The following is a 16,680-nucleotide window of genomic DNA, read 5'->3' on the forward strand; positions in this document are numbered from 1 at the left end:
TCACAGAATAGCCTCTCAAACAGACATTCTAAGCGGGAAATCTTTTCTCAAGAAACCAAAAAGGAAAACCATCATTGTTCCTGTCTTCATCACTAGTAGCAGCATCAAAAGCATTTGCCAGGTGCTGACCTGCCAGCATAAACTTTTAGTACCTGTACAAATCAAGCTAAAGCTGTCTTTGGGAATTTATCATCCAAGACATATTTGATATAAACCAAGCAGTGTCATTTTTCATGGAGTGGTGAAAGAAGGAAGAAGTTCTGATAATGTTATTGCACCAGGATTTCAGGGCTTTAAGACGTCATTTTCAAAGGTTCCTAGGGCCTTGCTATGTTACCCAGTTGGGTTATCATCATTGAATAGGCCAAATTCTTACCAGCCAGCACGAGGAGAGGTAGTGAGTCACTGCTGCTCAGAAAAGACCAAATGAACAGATCATTCCTGACACACAAAGTAACTATCCAACCTCTTTCTAGAGTAGTCAATGGTCAGAAATTGAAAGGATAGAATTCAACTCAAGGACAGACCAAAGAAAAGATCAGAGCATAAGATGTTAATTCTCACTGAGACTCTCTAACCCATTTATATTTAGTGTCTTATAACAACTTCCTTCCATCTGTATTTAAATTTGAAGTAGAAATCAGGAAGCCATGCAAGTCAGCATTAAAATGATGATGCAAGAAAAATATTCAAGATGTGGGTGTGATGCTTATCCTTGACAGATACAATGGAATTTCTAGTGGAGGATTTAATCGACATAGAATTTTCCAGGAAAATAAAGGCAGGAATTGGAAAAATGTTCTCAGGGAATACTGATAAGGGACAGTCCCCTAAACCTTGTCAGTGATGGTATCCTAGATTCCATGATCCAAAGTAGAGTTATGGTGGGTATCTAAATGGGATTATATAGGAAAGGGTAGAAAGAAAAGGGAGGCTGCCAGGAAAAGAATGAGTTAATGAAGGAAAATGGAATGTGGTGTTCTGTACCTAGCCCAGAACAGGCCAGATTACCTCACCTAGGAGACATTTCATTATTGTAGATGGCCCTGCCCAACTCAACCCTAAGGGAATCCATATTTACCCTAAGGGAGAGGGAGGTGGAGTTTATTTTAATTGATCCTTCATTGTTATATGAACCTAAGTTGGAAAGGAAAGGAAATGCAATGTGTATCATAAAGAATTTAATCAAATACTTTCTATCTCTAGTTAAGGGTGAGGTAGTCAAAGCCTTCTGACTCACCCCTGCTCTTTTGTTTCTTGGAGCTGAAGGGCAGGTACCAGTTCTGCCAAAGATGAAATCAAGTGGAAATTTGAGAGGAAAGGTCACGTGGAGCTGGGAAGCAGTGGACCCAGCACAATACCTCCTCCCACCCCCTGGGAAAGGAACCCTCAATACAAGTTGTCAGGCAACAGCCCTTAACTACATTCTAAAAATACTGATGTACAATTTAATCTCAATTTTTAGAAGATAACAATGAAAAAAGGCATAGATGTGCATACTGCCACAAAAACAACCCCTCACACCCTATGGGGCTAGCCTAGTCTTTGGATGGCTGGAATTCTAAGTGCTCTAAAATTAACTACTTAAAAGTCTTTGAATCTAAAGCTGTCTCTGTTCCATAAATTAACAGCTGGTGATTTCGCGGGAAAGCGAAGGGGCCTGGTGTAACGCATCAGTTTCTCCATGGGGTTGGATTACAGGTGGGAACGAACTTGGGGTTCACAGAATGCTTTGGATCTGACAGGCATTTAGTGAGACAACCGTCCTCCACACTCCCAGCCTTTTATCTACTTTGTCAGCGGCATGCAGCTTTCAAGGCCGGGCCAAGTATTTCCAGAATAAATACACCAACCAGAAAGAGCCCTGAAAACCCTCAAAAGTCACCATCTCCCTGCTCTAATAAGCCCGAACTGTAGTACAAGCTGGGGCAGAGGATAAAAGAGCAGGCTAAAGGAAGGAAAGTAGTTTTAGGAAAATGACCAAACATGTTTTTAAAGAAAAAGAGGAAGCCGATCTTTTCAAAATTACTACAGTCCTGCTTTCAGATTTCTCAGTATCTTTTTTTCTCAGTGCAAAATGACTTTGAAAGCTATCCTGCATGACGCGGGTGAGTGAGGACGGCAAAGGTCCGCGACTCGCGGGAGAGCTCCGCGGGCAGGGCCTGGGAGCCGCGCCGCGTCCAGGTTCTGCAGCTCAGCCGCCCTGCTGCTGACAGCTCCGCGCCGCGCGGATCCACTGCACCCGCTCCAGGCCGGCAGCCAGCTCCGCAGCGCCCGTCCGGAAACGGACTCTGGGCAGGTTTCCCGCACGCTTGGGCCACCGGACCTTGCTTGGGCGGGAGGGTTCCCAGAGCACAGCCCGAGCCACGACTTACTGCGAGACGGCGACTCGCTTCGCGGGGACAGCGCGCGCTCCGAAGGGGCCTGGGCCTCACCTCTCGGGCCTGGACCTCGCTGCGCCCCCACCCAGGGCAGAGGTGCGCTCGCTCACGACATCAGGCGGCGGGCGGGCGGGCGACCCAGGACTTCGCACCCGCCCCTCTCGGCCTCCCCTTTCCTCCCAGGCAACCGCGCTTCTGCAGCCCCAGGCGATCTGAAGGTGAAACTGCTTTATCCAAGGCCGTTTGCTGAGCGAGCGGCTCAAGTAGTAAAAACAGACCAGAGGAGGAAAGTCGGCCTCCTGGCTGGACTCTGAAGGACCTTCACCGGGTGTCCTCGGCTCCAAACGGCTCTCTGGTCGGTCATTTCCATTCTGTGCTCAGGCCCAGAGCAGTGAGACATCTGTTTTCCATCAACCGCGAGGCAGAGGCAAATCCTGGATTAGATGTCGCCCAGCGCTCGCAGCATTTTCAGGCCCGGAACGACAGCTAATCCCCGCACAAAGAGCATGAAAACAAACACGCAAGTTGGTGCCCGGTTCCAGAAAGATTTCCCTGGGATGACTAAAGGCTCTTGCAGCCAGCCTCCAGGATGGGCCAATCGCAGCACAGGGGGGCAGGAAAAGGGGGTTGGCTCGGTTTTCAGGTCTTCTGAAAACCCATCCTCCTCCCCAGTCCCGTAAACACAAATGCAAACACTGTCCTTTCAGGGGAAGTGAGTTCAGCTTGACGGGGCTGAGAGAGCTGAAATGGGCCAGCCTCCATCATGACTGTTCATTATAAGCAAGCATAGCTCCTGAATGTGAGCGAAGAAAAAAATCTCCGTTTCCTTCAAGTGAATTCTAACAAATGAGCCACGTATGATACAATCAGTCCTGAAAATGATGAGCCATGACTGTCTCTACAGGTCTTTTTTACTCCGTAAAAGAAGTTGGAGTAGGGACCCTTCCTTTCCTCTCCCTTCCTTCCTTCTTTCCTTCCTTCCTCCCTCCCTCCCTCGCTCTTTCCTTCCTTCCTTCCTCGCTCTTTTCTTCTTTTCTCCCTCCCTTCCTTCTTTCCTGCCTTCCTCCCTCGCTCCCTCCCGCCTTCTTTCCTTCCTCCCTCCCTTCCTTCCTCGCTCTTTCCTTCCTTTTCTTTCTTCCTTCCTCCCTTTCTTCCTCGCTCCCTCCCTCCTTCCTTCCTTCCTCCTTCCTTTCCTTCCTCCCTTCCTTCATTAGTCACAAGGCTGAGAATAGAAAGCTAGAAAAAGCATGAGTCTACTTTCAAGGGCCTTATCTTCTTTAGAGGGCGGGGGGAAGGTGGGGAGGGACGACCTACAATTTCAAAACACTATAAAATGATGGAAATGTATGCCCAGAGGGTTACAGGAACATAGAAGCAGGAAATGAAGAAAAGCCTCCCAGAGGAGGCTGCATTTGTTTGGTTTTTTGTTTGTTTGTTTGTGTTGAGACAGGGTCTCACTGTGTTGCCCAGACTGGAGTGCAGTGGCACGAACATGGCTCAATGCAGCCTTGACTTCCTGGGCTCAAGCGATCTTCACCCTCAGCCTCCTGAGTAATTGGGATTATAGGCACACCACCACGCTCGGACATTTCATATAAATGAAATCGTATAATATGTGTGGGCTTTTGTGTCTGGCTTCTTTCACTCAGCAAAGTTTTTTCAGTTTACTCAGGTATCCACGTAGCATGTGTCAGTACTTCATGACTTTTTATTGCCAAAGAATGCTATATTACATAAATACACTACATTTTGCTTATCTGTTCAACATTTGATAGACATTTAGATTGTTTCCACTTGTGGCTAGTATAAATAATGCTGCTATGAACATCTGAATGCAAGTTTTTGAGTAGACATATATTTTCATTTCTCTTGGGTATTTACCTAGGAGTGAAAATGCTGGGTCATACACTAATTCTATGTTTAACATTTTGAAGAACTGCCAGACTGTTTTCCAAAGCGGTTACACCATTTTACACTACCACAAGTAATGTATGAGGGTTTCAATTTCTTGGTGGGTGTGAAGTGGTATTTCATTGTGGTTTTGCTTTGCATTTCCCTAATGACAAATAATGTTAAGTATCTTTTCATGTGCTTGTTGACCATTTGGATATCTTCTTTGTAGAAACGCCTATTGAAATTTTTGCCCATTATTAAAAATTTATTTTTTAAATTGGGGTTAAATATATATAACAAAATTTACTATTTTTTAATATCAAAATGTATATATACTGTGAACAGTACATTTACATTGTTGTACAACCAACACTATTTGCCCATTTTAAATTGTCCTTTTAAACTTGTCTTTTATTGTTGAATTCTCACATTCTGGATGTGAGTTCTTTATATGATGTACGCTTTGAAAATATTTGTTCTTATTCTATGGGCTGTCCTTTCACTTTCTTGATGGTGTCCTAATAACCTTTAATAAATTCCTTTTACTTTCAGACTAACTAGAGTAATGTCTGTTGTCAGAAGCTAAGAACACTCACAGATGCAGTGTGTTCTGTTAAATGCCATCCTTTTCTATAACAACCTGTCTCTCATTATATCTTCTATCCAATATTGCCTTAGAACTTTGATTTTTATTTTCTCCTAAAGCTTTTCTCATTCTAACTGAATCCCGCCTACGTCTTATATTTACTGGGCACAGACTCAAAGCATCAGCAGTCACCACTAACACAATTATGAGCAGTTACCAGTGGCCTTCCTATTTATTTTCCACTTCCACCCAATTCTGGCCCAGAACCCTGCAGTCAAGGGCAATGACCTCCCCATCTCTTGACTCCTTTTACACTGTTCCTCCCTTTCCTCAATTACATTGCCATAGCCACACGGGATCTTATGAGATCAACATCCTGTTTAATCTTTGGATAATCCTTAGTGCCCAGGACAAGGCGTTGCAAAATCCTGGAAAACAATAAATTGTGTATTAAATGGAAATGAATCTTGTGCTCTATTTCCTTCATTTTATTTTATTTTACTCATTTTATTTATTTTTATTTTTTCCAGACAGGGTCTGGCTCTGTCACTGAAGCTAGAATGCAGTGGCACGACCTCGGCTCACTGCAACCTCTGCCTCCCAAGCTCAAGCCATCCTCCCACCTCAGCCTGCCGAGTAGCTGGGACCAGAGCTTGTGCCACCACACCTGGCTAATTTTTGTATTTTTCAGGGAGACAGGGTCTTACTTTGTTTCCCAGGCTGGTGTTGAACTCCTGAGCTCAAGTGATCCACCCACCTTGGCCTCCCAAAGTGTTGAGTTACAGGTGTAAGCTACCATTCTGGGCCCATTTTTTAAATTCTAAAATAATACTTATGCAGTCCTTGATTTTAAACTTTTCTCTCAATGACCACATGTGGAAGATGAGGGCCTGAAACTGGGTTTCAGGGCAAATCTATGGTGTTCAATTTAGGAATGAAAGGGTGGAATTCTTTTGGGAAATAATTTTTAGAAGTTTGTAAGATGGAGAAAGAAGGTAGGGCTTCACAGATAAAGTTCTCAGGACCCATAAAGGCACTAAATAGTATTATTTGGGGCATCAGAAGTCTACTATTTGGGGCATCAGAAGTTGCAACATTGGAATGAATTCATTTCCTGGTAGATTTTTTTCTGGTGGATGGGGCTTTATGACTGCCACTCCTCAACAATTGGGTCTGCTTCTTGCATGGCACTCTGAAACTTTGGATTCCAGACTAACTGAAATGCGCCTGTTTGAAATAGCTGGAAAGAGCCGGTTTCATTCTGTCATAAGATCAACCAATGTTTACTGAGCACACACCTTATGTAAAACACTACCCTGGGCACACAGAGACATGAGATTCATTTCCTATAGTAAGGAGTTGGATGACTAATGGGTGCTATGGTTAAGATAAACACAATGAACTATAATCCAAAACTGAATGGGGGGTCAGGACGAGGACAATCTCCTGTAATCCAAAGCAAAGCAGGGTGTCTTACTCTCCATAATAGAGACATAAAAAACTGTTTCGAGAATTCAGGGAAGAAGAAATCACCTTTTTTTTTTTTTTTTCTTCTTTGAGTAGTAGAAAAGGCTTCATGGAGAAGGTAGGGAAGGAGAACTAGGCTTTTGCCTAAAAATTTAGGATTTCTACACCACAATCCTTATTCTTCAGTAACTCCCTTACTAGTTGGGAAGAAAGTCATACATACAAGTGGCTACAACTCAAGATGATATATGAAAAGACTCATTTGGAAGGGTCACAGAAAAATGAGAGAGCACTTCCTAAAGTCCAGGAAATACTATATGGAAAGGGTAGATTTGTAGACTTGACATGAGCCCTAAAAGATGGAAAGGATTTATTAAAATGCATGTTTTTGATAAAAGGCAATTAAATATTCTAGAAAATTTGGAAAACCCATAAAAGTATAAAGAATAAAATAGGTCGGGCACAGTGGCTCACACCTGAATCCCAGCACTTTGGGAATCCAAGGTGGGAGGATCACTTGAGCTCAAGAATTGGAGGCCACCCTGGTCGACGTAGAGAGACCCCGTCTCTACAAAAAGAATAAAATAATTAGCTGAGTGTGGTGGTGCATGCCTGTAGTCCCTGCTACTCGGGAGGCTGAGGTGGGTAGATTGCTTGAGCCCAGGAGCAAAAGGCTGCAGTGAGTTTGACTGCACCACTGCACTCCAGCCTGGGTGACAGAGCAAGACATAAAACAGAAATCATTTACAGATCCACTGCCTACAGATAAATCCATTGCCAGACATATGATATGCTTAATAAATATTTGCAACTGAATAAGTGAATAAATTACATTACCATTTATAGACTCAATTTTTTCTTGTGTACAACTGCTTTCTACAAAGGTTGTACCAATTTACATTCTCATTAGCAATGCATGAAATTAAGATGCACATATTCACTAGCAGTGTTATTTTTAAAGATTTGTGAATTTGATAGAGAGAAAATAATAACTTCCTTCTGAAATTTAGATTTATGGGATCATTAGTGATGTTGAACTTTTTACATATGATCATTAATCATTACTATTTCCTTTAAATTGCCTATTCATGATCTTTGTGCATTTTTCTTTGGAAAACTTGGAGAAAATCTGAAATTTTCTCAATCTTGATTCCCCTGTGGCTATGACTGTATGAGCATCCTGTCATGGTAAGTGTGATTTAATTTCTAAAAATACATTCTTATTCTTATTCTCTGTCTCTCCCTGCTCTCCAACATAGCCCCTAAACATATCCAACTGCTTCATCTGGTGATCGAAGAAACCATGATTTGTTGCAACACTGGAAGGACATCTTGGTGGTATGAGAATTACTGAGAGGCAGTATGTTCAGATTGTCAAGCATCACTGAGTCACCATGACTCTCTTTTTTAAGTGCTGGTTTTAGAACTTAACTTTCTCCTATGCTGTAAAATTAAGCTTCACAGCAGTTCTTGCACTGACTCCCTCAGTTTCAACTGACCTGTACTTTATTGCCTGTTCCTGCTGAGTATGGGGCGGCCTTTTCTTCATCTTCCCCTGTCCAAATCTTGCCCATTCCTGATGAAGTTCAACTGGTACCCATGGATGAGAATGACCTCTTGCTCTGAATCCTGTATACTTTGTATTTCAGTGACAGCACTTCCAGCCTTCTGGGTACTTGGGTTATCTGTACCTGCACCTCATCTCCTTATTACCCTGTATACTCCTTGGGGAGTTTATGTCTCCTTTTTGTCTAGGGTCCCATAATTGAATTAGCATAAACTCCAAAAGGTTTTATAAATTAAAAAATAAAATCATGTCATTTAACAGAAACATGAGCATAAAAAAAGAGAGAGCCACTTTGAAAAGAAAAAGCAAAGCTTAATTTTCAGTTGTATTGACTGTGCTCACGGTAAGATGCTGGGGAGAAATGAAAGAAAGTTCATCTAAACAAAGTTCATCTAAATCAAAGAACTCACAGAATCTCATTGCTATGGCCTGAATGTGGGCCCCCAACTTCATATGTTGAAACTTAACTACCAATGTGATAGTATTAAGAGGTGGGGCCTTTAGGAAGTGTTTAGTTCATGATGCTCCCCTTTTATGAATGGATTAATGCCTTTATAAAAGGACTTGAGGGAACTAGCAAACCCTTTTGTCCTTCCATCCCCTTGGCAATGTAAAGACATTCACAGCACCATCTTTGAATCAGAGAGCAGCCCTCAGCAGACACCAAACCTCCTGGTGCTTTAATCTTGAACTTCCCAGCCTCCAGAACTGAAAAATAAATTTCTATTGTCTATAAATTAGCCAGCCTCAGGTATTTTGTTATAGTAGCACAAATGGACTTGGACACTCATCTTGTGAACTTCTGGGGGTAGAAACTAAGGGAAGAATTGAGAAACATGCCTCCTTTTGTCTTGTCAGAAGAATGTGCAAGCTGCCCTCTTATTCTGCAGCCCTTTAAACCCTCTGCAGGAGAGGAATGGAATCTCATGAAAGTTGCAACTGGAGTCCAGAGACTAAGACAGTGAACTGGGACAAACAATTAATTTTAGATTGAACGTAGAGTCAGCCCAGGAAACTAAGTACTAAAATAATATTTTAAAATAGCTGGGAAATTGACAAGGAAATTGCTACTGGCTTCCATTAGAGTAAGAGCATTCTTTCTTGTAATATTTTCTTGAAATGATGATACATTGATCTTCTTGGACTAATCCATTAGCATAGAAAGATGTTCCTTAGTCTCCAGGGATGCTTACTCAATAGAGGCTTCAGGTCACATTACAGAACCATACACTGCTTCAAACCAAACATTAAGAAACAGCACATGAGAAAGCCAAGACAGAAAGAGAACAACTCTCTTTGGAGTCTTGGTGATTTTTCTCAATTGCGTGCCAAAAATCCCACTCATCATAAATCTGCTTATTTTTAATATGTGTCAGGCTTTTGAAGTTTCCAGCTGAAAACCTCACTTGCATCAAGCAACAACAAACAATAAAAAAACAGGCAAAAAAGTTTTTTGAACTGTACTGCTTGAGACTATTGTGACTGAATGTCTGTTTAATTCCCAAATTACAGATGAAAAAACAAACAAATAAAAGGAACCATGAAAGGGTTTCTTTTGAAATCTTTTATCCAGCATGTGAAAAAAAATATGATAATTGATTTATTTTCTTATTCTTTATATTAATCACAGATTTCAATGTCTGTCTTTAATTTCCAAAAGGCTATATTCCATATGGAGGGGTTTTATTTAAGAAACCTTTTTTCTTGCAAACCCCCATATGTTGACATTTTTAATAAATATAATTTTAAAACAGAGAAGTGCATAAATCCTAAGGCAACGGCTCAATGAAATATCACAAAGGGATCGTAACAGGGTAAAAACACCATCCAGAACAAGAAATGGGATATTTCCAACACTCCAGATGCTCCCCTCCCTAATGTAGTTTTGAGCTTGATATTTTTTATAGAAATATTATAAATGGCAGCAAGTGCTCAGATCAGCCCACAAAAACCAGAAAACGTACTTGGACTCTAGCAAAATGGCACCACATCAACGTTTCCATGGGGAAATGCATTTTCAGCTCCGAACAGTGATCCCAGGGGGCATGCCCCAGACTCATGATCCTTGAACCCCAAGGGTTCCCAATGTAGGGATTCTTGGTGGGTGGGCCTATGTGGAGGAGAGGAGGAGCTATGTCTGGATCTCAGTAATCAGTTCCCAGTCTACATCAGCTTCAGGGTCTAAACAAGAGAAAGTGGCACTTTAGTCAGGCATATGCCAAGTATATTGACTTAGGAAAAAGATGCCAATTAGGGGTTCTAGTGAGGCACTGAAGTGTATGTTCGAGTTAGGATTTGCAAGTTGCATCTGCCTGTATAATAGACATTCAAGAGAACTAAGAGAGGTACATTTAGGTAACCAGTGTGGGTGAAGAATGCTAAGTGAGGCTAGTATGTAATTGTTACTTCTGTTGCAATGACTGATCGTTGTAGATTTTCTCTTTAACATCTGATTCCAATTAAAAGCAAGCATTCTAATGTTAATAGCTTACACTGAAAAAAGAACTTATTACAGCTATTTTATTGTGTGTTCCAGTAGTTTCCAAAATTCCCAGAAAACAAAAATCACCTAGTATGCTTGTCAAAACACAGATTTAATGCTCCAACCCAGACCTCCTAAATCAGAACTTACCTAGGGGAGGCCTGATTATTTATGATGATCTACCTAACAACACCTCTTGGTATTTCTTATCTTCAGGAAAGTACAAGAAACACTGGCTTGGTCTAAGAAATATGAGAGAAGCACGTGTTCAGTTAAAAATGCAATATAAACCTTAATTGCTGTTGCCGTTATTCATAATGATGCAAATGATGTGGAACACTGAGAGGCTGCTTTGGACAAAAGTTTTCCTTAGGTTAAACAGTTTTGGTTCCGAATTTTCTTTATTGTTTCTTTTGTTCCAAGATCCTGAGTTACAAACGGCAATTTTACAGATACCTGATGCTGCCTTCAGCATACTAGATAGTTCCTCTTAAACAAAACTTATTTTTTAAAATGGACAGAACAGAGTTTGACCCTCTTAATCTCTTAAATCCAAGCTCTCCTCAACATTCTGCAGGATCTCAGAGGCTATGCCGGTCAGGTTTTACTGCCCAGGGACTTAGAGGGGCAGCTCCATTTATCAGTGGCTTATCAAACTTTTAGAGTCCTTGATCAATTACACAGTGCTCATGGAAATGCAAATGAGCATGATCAACCAGTGTTATTGAAAAGCACTTTTGTAAGATGTATCAAAAACCTTTAAAATGATTATATCGTATGCTCTAGTAATTTCACTTTAAAAATCTTTCCTGAGGCACTATCAGAGGTGTGGTCACAGATATTGTCCAGACACTATCATAAGAGTACCAGCTCTGGGTTTCAGTGCCAGCCCTTCCACTTTTCTTTTTTTCTTTTTTCCTCACCATGTCTTATGGTGCTAAGCTACCACTTTCTAACTGTGCAATCTGGAACAAAGTGTGTAGCCAACTGCCCTGTGCCTCCTTTCCGTCTTCTGTTAAATGGTAATAATAGTAGGATTGGCCGGGCATGGTGGTTCATGCCTGTAATCCCAGCACTTTGGGAGGCTGAGGCGGGTGGATCACCTGAGGTCAGGAGTTCGAGACCAACCTGGCTAACATGGTGAAACCAGTCTCTACCAAAAATTCAAAAATCACCCAGGCGTGGTGGCACGTGCCTGTAATCCCAGCTACTTGGGAAGCTGAGGCAGGAGAATTGCTTGAACTCGGGAGACGGAGGTTGCAGTGAGCTGAAACTGTGCCACTGCACTCCAGCCTGGGCGACACAGTGAGACTCCGTCTCAATAAATAAATAAATAAATAAACAAATAAATAAAAATAATAGTAGGATTGCTACAAAGATTAAATTAGTTAAGATGCATAAAGAACTTGAAACAGAGCCCATCACATCATTAGCAATTCAACAAATGTTAACTATTATCATCAGTTATTATTGCAAAAACATTCATTGCTGTATTATTTATGATAGAAAAAAATTGAAACACGTTAAATGAACAGAAATAGAAGCATGAAGACATATTTTTTGCACATTCATACAAAAGAATATAATGTACCCTGGAGGCGTCACATAATGGTTAAAAACACAGGCTCTAGAAACTGAACGCTGGCTTGCCCCTGACCAACTGTGCAGCTTGGGACAATTTTCTCAACAATCTGAGACTCGGTTTCCTCATCTGAAAATGGAGAAGAACAATAATAGTGGGCTGACTGACTCCTACACATAAAGCACTTCGAACAGTTCCTGGCACACAGTCATTGCTTCATCTGTTAGTCTCTCCACTTATAGTTAAGCTGGTAGCCTGGCAGACTGGTGATATCTCATGCACACAAAGCTTCCCAGGCAGTGGCTGTGAAAGTACACGCCCTGGTAGGAGATGAACTGAACACAGCCTAAATTCCCTTTGTATGAATAGACAAAATGACTGATGCAAGCCCAGGCCTGGAGGCTACGTGCACAACCACCATGCGAAGGAACTGGAAAGAGTTGTTTCACTGGCAGTACCAGAACAGACTGCTTTGATTAAAAGAAAAGGGAATAAAGAAGACAAGCCCCCAAACAAAACCACCCACCAAAGCCACAGACAAGACTTGGCAAGAGAAAGGAGCTGAAAAGGCTTTCCTAAATCTCCAGCCTGCATCCACCTCTTTTCTTTTTCTTTCTTTCTTTTTCTTTCTTTCTTTCTTTTTTTTTTTTCCTAGAGACAGAGTCTTGCTTGGTTGCCCAGGCTGGAGTGCAGTGGTGCGATCACAGCTCACTGCCTCAAACTCCCAGGCTCAAGCAATTCTCTCTCCTCTGCCTCCTGAATAGCTGGGACCACAGGCATGCACCACCACAAGTGCAGTTTTCTAACATGGAAATACTGCATAATAGTGAAGTCTGGGCCTTTAGTGTACTCATCATCTGAGTAATGTACATTATACCCAATAGGCAATATTTTATCCTTTATCCCCTTCCATCTTCCCACCTTTTGGAGCCTCCAATGCCTATTATTCCACTCTCTATGCCCACATATACCCACTGTGTACCTCCCACTTATAACTGAGAACATGCAGTTTTTGGCTCTTTCTGACTCATTTCACTTAGGATAATGGCCTCCAGGTTCATCCATGTTGCTACCAAAGGCATGATTTCATTCTTTTTATGGCTGATTAGTATTCCATAGTGTATATGTATCACACTTTAATCATCATCTGTTGACAGATACTTAGCTTGATGACTTTGCTAAAGGACAGCTTTATTTCTCATAAAGGTTGAAGCCCGCAAAGAGGCCATTCTGACAGGCTGGGAAGTGTAGCCTACTGCCAGAAGCTAGAAGCAGGCACTTCCTCCTCACTCACTTTGAGTTTTTGAAAGACTAAGGGAAAGAGAATAGAGAAGGGATATTTCCATCTCTTGGGGGAAAAGATGTGCAATAACAAACCATCTTGGGAGACAGCCTTCTCACAGATTTAGAAAAGTATATTTAAATTTGGTGAACTTTTTCAAGTATTAAAGTTTGAGTTACAAGCACAAGAGAGGAGAAAAGAAATCCAACTAGAATTCAAATGGTCATATAAGAATTTGGAGGCTGGGTGTGATGGTTCATGCCTGTAATCCAGCACTTTGCGGGGGCCCAGGTGGGCAGATTATTTGGGCCCAGGAGTTCAGAGACCAGCCTAGGCAATGTGGTAAAATCCCATATATACAAAAAAATAATAATAATAGCCAGGCACGGTGGTGCATGCCTGTAGTCTCAGGTACTTGGGAGGCTGAGGAGGGAGAATCACCTGTCTGGGAGGTGAAGGCTGCAGTGAGCCATGATTGCACCACTGCACTCCAGCCTGGGCAACAGTGTGCAACCCTGTCTCAAAAAATAAAAAATAAAAAATAAAAAGAAAGAAAGAAAAAAGCAAACAGGCAAGCAAAAACAAACAAACAAATGAACGAGGATCTGCTCCCATGTTGCCCCACCTTGCTCCTAAAGGTTGGATGTGGTTTCTCTTTATCAAGGAGCAGGTTTACAACCAGGCTTAGAAGCCTGGAAGGTATTGAGATGTTTCTCCGACCCAGTAACCCCAATTCCTAGAAAGGACAGGTATCAGCAGTCACTACTCTCTTCTTCCACCCAGCACTGTCCAGAGTTGACCTTAGGTTACCTTACTGTCAGCAACTCCTCCTTCCCCAAGGACCCTGCCCCCAAAACCACACCTGGAAGCTTGAGACACCACCAGGTCTGTGTGCAGATGGCCGCTATGGATTCCTGGTGAGCATGGCTTGTGAGAAAAAAAAAAAAGGCAGCCTCATATTGGAAACCTGTGTTTCCTGAATGCCTCTGGACAGTGATGAGGAGGGGTGGGCAGGCTGCCATTGCCCCATCCCCTGTCTCCTCCCAGCCCTCCAGTGACAGCTCAGACAATGGTGCCCCTGGGTTTACTGCATGTGTTGAGTGTGGGAAGAGAGCTTCTTTTTTCAGGTCTTGTAACTATCTTTCCTTGTCACAGTTCCAACACGACTTCTGGGGCTTCTAGGGTCACTGCTGCCTTATAGGGGTCTTTTCATTTTCTTTTTGTAATGGCCAGCATTAATTAATATTTATGGTATGCCTCCAGTATGTCCAGAACACACAGAGTATCCAGGAAACACAAAAGCTAGCCTCACAGAAGGTGTATGTAAAGGGGCCACATTTCTAAGAAATCACTGATTGCTGCTGTTTCGTTAAAAATGCTCTCAAGAAAATAGAATCATCCAGTGAAGAACACAAACCAAGAATCCAATATTTTGAGACCTCTAGTTCTTGCCTTTCGGTCCCCAGTGGAATAACCTGCCTGTCAGTGAGCTGTTAAAAGGATTTGGCTCCATTTGGCATTCCTGGAAATGCAATTATTGCCCAGTTGCCTGTGAAACATTTGAGGACCCATGAAAAAGATGGCCTTGCAGATTTCACAGGACTTTTGCTGCAGAAAGAGACTCCTCAGCAACATTTTGCTTGATGTCTCTATATTTAAAATTAACTCACCCAGGCTAGGCACGGTGGCTCACGCCTGAAATCCCATTACTTTGGGAGGTCAAGGCAGGCAGATCACCTGAGGTCAGGAGTTGAGACCAGCCTGGCCAATGTGGCAAAACCCCATTTCTACTAAAAATACAAAAATTAGCTGAGCGTGGTGGGGGGTGTCTGTAATCCCAGCTACTTGGGAGGCTGAGGCAGTAGAATCGCTTGAACCTGGAAGGTGGAGGTTGCAGTGAGCTGAGATCTGGCCACTGCACTCCAGCCTGGGCGACAGAGTGAGGCTCCATCTCAAAAAAAAAAAAAAAAAAAAAAGAAAAAGAAAAAGAAAAATTAAATCACCCAATGTGGCAACTAGGAATATCTTGGAAAACCATGTGGATTTGAAAGTATCTTGAGAAGCACAAATGCTCTTTATGGTGCATGATTCTGAGGTCAGGTTACAGCTTCAAAGTTCAATTGAAACTCTATTTTACTCTCCTGCAAAGAGTGAGAGAAGCCATATGGAGGAAAATGACGCAGTGAGAACCCCACCCTTGGAAGGTCTCTGGTGGGATATACTTTAGCTACTTACCATATCAAAGAACACATGTAGAAAAGTGCCAGACCAGGTTTAGAGTGAGGCTTTGAGGGCACTACAGATTTAAATGTCTTCCTCCCACACACTCTTTAGGGAATAGATCTCATTTTTCAAGTTGGTAACGTTTGTGAAGTCAGAGACTGACCCTTTGTCTCCCGTGGTTTCTACAGTCAATAGTTTGAGGAATTTCACTAAAGTTCTGTTTGCATAACAGTTGCAAAATGTGAAGTGTACTGTTCCCTCAGTTGCAATTTGTTAAGTATGGTACTTGAAGGCACAGGTGGACAGTGGGCAAATACACCTGGTAGTTAAAGACCTACGTATCAGGAAATGCTCCCTTGAAAAACTGAGCAGGAATGGAGGTGTGATATGGGATCTTATTCCCAGCAGGTGCCCTTGAGGTGAGACTGTGCATATCTAAACAACTCCCATTCCAGTTGAGTTTTCTGATTCATCTTCTATCTTTTATGGGAGTAGGTCCCTTGAACATATCAGAGTGATAAAGCAGCATGCTGATAAGTGTGGGAGGTGGTGTGAGTGTCCCTTGTTTGAAAATTTAAGTAGATATAAAAATTCTCAAATGCAAGGGATTATGAATGTAAACCACATTGGTGTTCCATTACTCTAGTTAGGGAGGCTTTGGGTGCACAAAGGTCACCAGGCTCCCTGCTCCCTACATGCCTTCAGGGGCCTGTCGACCATTTTTCCTGATTCCATTGTGTTAGATCTTAGGCTGCTGGACCTCAGTTTTCCCGGGGTTTTTCACAAAATGGGCCTGGTGAAGAAATAACTCCAGTCTTGTCAAATCTTAGGAAGAAGGAATTGATGCTAGATCTTCTAAACGAACACATTTCTTCATGTGTGTGTATATGGTTCTCAGTCCCTACCCACTGCTCCAGATGTGCTCCCAGCTCCAGACCTTGCCTTGCAGGCTCACCCTCCTGTAATGTATGGAAATTGTAAATGTTCTCTGCTTGGAATCCTCTGGAGCATCATCTAGAAACTTTCATTGGGATGGATGCAGTGTTCCATCTGGGAGGGAAAAGGAACGACCCCATGCCAAGCACTATGGAGGGCAGTCTACGTGTTCTAGCTTTCCATTCTCATCATAGCCCAATAAGGCAGACAATATCGTTCCCATTTTCAGGTGACGAAAACAAGAACTGGAGAGGGTGAGTGACTTGCCCAAGGTCACTAGC

General features: G+C 42.4%; 1 protein-coding gene across 10 annotated transcripts in view; it reads right to left on the reverse strand.

Annotated features, from left to right (window-relative positions):
• The window catches only part of LOC105463500 (tripartite motif containing 2), a 186,232-nt gene that overhangs the window by 113,507 nt on the left and 56,045 nt on the right, over positions 1–16,680 (reverse strand). The window contains exon 1 of one of the 10 annotated variants that reach the window (XM_071092915.1): positions 2,376–3,369. The exons of 8 other annotated variants lie outside the window; for them this stretch is intronic. The gene's annotated coding sequence lies outside the window, so the exon portion shown is untranslated. Of the gene's footprint in view, positions 1–2,375; positions 3,373–16,680 lie in introns of those variants that run through there. One more of the 10 variants, XM_011710623.2, reaches the window with a different exon arrangement.

This window comes from Macaca nemestrina, chromosome 3, assembly GCF_043159975.1.
Source record: "Macaca nemestrina isolate mMacNem1 chromosome 3, mMacNem.hap1, whole genome shotgun sequence".
Classification (NCBI taxonomy): Eukaryota; Metazoa; Chordata; class Mammalia; order Primates; family Cercopithecidae; genus Macaca; species Macaca nemestrina.